This window comes from Peromyscus californicus, unplaced genomic scaffold (assembly GCF_007827085.1).
Source record: "Peromyscus californicus insignis strain IS unplaced genomic scaffold, ASM782708v3 Scaffold_6__1_contigs__length_162567912, whole genome shotgun sequence".
Taxonomy (NCBI): Eukaryota; Metazoa; Chordata; class Mammalia; order Rodentia; family Cricetidae; genus Peromyscus; species Peromyscus californicus.
Window position 1 is genome coordinate 22,497,501 of NW_026294584.1, and position 3,986 is coordinate 22,501,486.

Genomic DNA, 3,986 nt, shown 5'->3' on the forward strand with positions numbered 1-3,986 from the left:
AGAAAGTTGTGGCCTGTGGTACAAATATCCAGACAACATCTGAGAGAGTTGGCCCATCCATGCTTTGGTACTTCTATTAATCTTTGATATTTTAACTATTAGTACTATCATTATGCCAAGTAACCATAAACTGTGATTGTCTTTTTTTAAAAAATCACTGGCATGCTCATTTAGGTTTATGAAGCTGAGAATGCAGTAATTGAGAATATCAATATGCCAGGCAACTTTGAGCTCCCAAGTGTCCCTCAGATAAAGAAACATCTTTTATGGCTGCAAGTACCTCAGTGTGTCTTTAGAATCTAAGAGAAGAAGATTATGACAAAGATCATTTAAATATTTGAGGAAGGGACTGAGCATATTGTTCCAAGAAGCAGATCAATACAATGCTGAAGAGGAGAAGCATCTGGTTTGTGCGTGTGTGTGTGTGTGTGTGTGTGTGTGTGTGTGTGTGTGTGTGTGTGTGCTGGCATGAGTTTATGCACACCAGAAAATGATGATGGATCTTCTGCAGGTGGAGTTGCAGTGTGCTGCCTGGTGTGGATGTTGGGAACCACACCTGGGATGTATGCAGGAGCAGCAAACACTGTGAATCACTCATCTCTCCAGCTCCATCAGTCAGTTCTTAAGATTCACTCCAACTGCATTCATCATGAAGACCATGAAGTTGAAGAACACCAAGGCAAGATGAATGCTGAAAGCAAGCAGAAGATTCTTGTCTAATTCAATGAAATGGTCAGCTAGCTAGATAAGGATGGGAGGAGTGGGGAGAGAGAGAGAGAGACCCTACAGGGGTCCTGAGGATGGAAGCCCACATGTATGTGGTACTTATAGATCTAGTTTGCTCAAAACACCCTCAGTTAAAGTCTGTCATCCTGAGATAAATATTAATAGCTCTCCTTTCATTTCAATATTCCAAGTTTAAAGCCTAAATTATATATGCTCATCCAGCTCACCTTGACCTACATGTTAGCCAAAGCAGAGCAGAGAATATATTCTGTGTAACAACAAACTTTGTAGAACTGAAATTTTCAGAGAAAAAAAAATCTAGTTGGAGGTTTTTTTCTTTATCCTTTAATCTGAACTTTAGTACAAATACATGAGTGGATATTATGAATAGCTGGATGTGGTAACACAGAAAAGGTGAATATATTGAGCTGAATGGTTCTGAAAACATGTAGAAAGTGGAATTTATGCCCTGAAAAATAATATTCTTTTTAAAATAGGTGACAAAAAGTAGAACTATTGTATAACGAACTTTTTAAGGGACAGAAAATAACCAAATGAAATACTGCATAATGCTAACAGCAGTTATCCTTGCAGAGTAGAATTAGAAGAGCTTGGGGGTTTCTTTGTGAGCAGTGTAGTCATTATTTGTCTCACTTAAAGAAGCACACACTGCTTTTATAATAAAAAAAAGTGTTTGCAGATGCTCAGATTGATGCACAAGGAAGCAAAACATACTGTTAAACACAAGACATACTTAAGGTGATTCATAAAAGCTGGAGATTTAGGAAGATTCAAGGAGAAGCAGTTATATTAGAAAAATGCAAATAAAACTGAAGACCTGGGCCTCCCACAGCACAGGTGCAGGTCACATGCACAAAGGCAGGACAAAGACACGTGAGTTCTCATCCTAAAGGCTATGAGTTACAAAAAGCTATAAGACTACCTAGTTTCCCAAATAACAGAACAGCCTTTAAAACTTAGCAGCTGTAAGAGAAGCAAGACTTGTAAACATTTATATAACATCACTCTGCTTCCCAAGTGCACACATCATTTTTCTTTTCACAAAGAAAACCAAAGTTTCAACAAAGTAGAGATAAACAAATATATCCCAAATCTCAAGACAGTAAGCCTTGTGCTCACATTAGAAATGTAAAGACCCTCTACCTGGACATATAACCTTGCCGTGTTATACAATTCTTGGATCAAAGTAAAATACACACTTGAAATTTCAGCGTTTCTAAGGAATATTGGTAAATAGTCTACATATCAGAATCTATCAGGTACAACTAAGGCACTGACCACAGTAAAAATTGATTACATTAAACTTAAATTAAACTAATAATAAAAATCATCTAATTTAAATATCCTGCCTAAAAAGCTAGAAAACAAAACAGACAAAAACGACCATCTTAAAGAGCATCAGGAACAAGTTACTAAGAATTATTTACTAGTTCCTGTGAGTGTATTCCTGCTGAGAACACTGGCCTCTGACCTCTGGCTTCTGGCTGGTCCCTGGTGCCATGCCCTACAACAGCAATCCATGCTCCTGCCTCAGCCAGAGAGACCCAGACAGGCTCCTACCCTAAAGCTGGAAGACACACTGGCCTCTCCTGGTCTGCTGAAGGGGAAAAAGAACAGCAAGAAGCAATTGAACATATGGATGAAGTACAACATGAAACAGACAGACTTAATGAACAAGCCAGTGAGGACATTTTGAAAGTAGAACAAAATTATAACAAACTCTGCCAACCTTTTTTTTTTCAAAATAGGTCAGAATTGATCACCAAAATCCCAGTTTTGGGGTAACAACATTTGTCAGCCATCCACAAGTATCTGCACTGCTTGGGGAAGGAGACTAAGAGGTCCTGCATTATTTGACCAGAAGAGAAGTAAAGGTATACAGAAAAATGCAAACAAAACTAAAGACCTGGGCCTCCATCAGCACAGGTGCAGGTCACATGCACAAAGACAGGACAAAGGCTAGTGAGCTCTAATGCTGAAGGCTACAAACTCCAGAAGGTTGTAAGACGTCCAAATTTCCCAAATAGCAGACACAACAGAATTTGAAGACATTAAATCAGGTTACAAAATAGATTTTCATTTTGATGGAAATCCTTATTTTAAATAAAGTTCTGTCCAAAGAATTTCATCTGATTCAGAGTGGTGACCCATCTTCAAAGTCCACTGAAATCAAATGGAAGTCTGGTAAGGATTTGACAAAACGCTCCAGTCAGATGCAGAATGAGGCCAGCAGGAAGACAGCACACAGAGCCAGAGAGCTGCTTTACCAGTTTACTGACCATTCTGAATCAGGTGCAGATGAGTTAGGAGAGATCATCAAAAACGATATTTGGTGGAATTCCTTGCAGTACCATTTGGTTCCTGATATGGATGATGAGGAAGGAAAGATGGAAGAAGAAGAGGAAGAGGAAGAGGAAGAGGAAGAGGAAGAGGAAGAAGAAGAAGAAGAAGAAGAAGAAGAAGAAGAAGAAGAAGAAGAAGAAGAAGAAGAAGAAGAAGAGGAAGAGGAGGAAGAAGAGGAGGAGGAAGAGGAGGAGGAGGACGAGGAGGAGGAAGGGCTGGAAGATATTGATGGGAAGGGGATGAGGATAAAAGTGAAGAAGACAAAGATGATGATGAAGAGGAGGAGGGAGAGGAGGATGAAGGCAAAGATGACTAAGCACAGAAGACTGATGCATTCCCGCCTTTTTGCTTTTCTTTTTTTTATTTTTTAATTTTCTTCAGTCCCTGGGAGCAAGTTGCAGTCATTCCCACCCCATCCTTTTGTGCTCAGTCACCCTGTTTCTGAGGTTTCTCTCTCCTCAACACCATGATTCTCAACTTACTTTGGGGGAGATACCTTGAGCAAAATACAATGGGAAAAGAATCTCCACTTTTCTTCTCTACATTCATTTTGATCCTTTCTTGTTTTAAAAACTGTGGATTCAACACCACCACTGTGCTCTGTGGGAAAGAATAAAAGCCCTCCTGTCACCTTGGCTCTGTTGGAGGGTGGACGGTGCCAGGCCCCTGTAGCAGTGCATTGAATTCTAGCTTTTTTCCTTTCTCTGTATATTGGGCTCATAGATCACACTGTGTCTCTATGTGAATACAGTTAGCATTTACCAACATGTATCTGTCTACTCTCTCTTGTTTAATACAAAGAAAAAAAGAGGGTGTAAAAGGTCAGAAAGGGTGGATTTGAGGTGCCTGGGGTGGGGTGGGGATTGAGTGGGCATTGTGACAACATGGCTTCGCCT

General features: G+C 39.9%; 1 pseudogene; it reads left to right on the forward strand.

Annotated features, from left to right (window-relative positions):
- The first annotated feature begins 468 nt into the window (after window positions 1–468).
- Window positions 469–3,406, forward strand: LOC128098707 (protein SET-like; annotated as a pseudogene).
- Window positions 3,407–3,986: the final 580 nt, after the last annotated feature.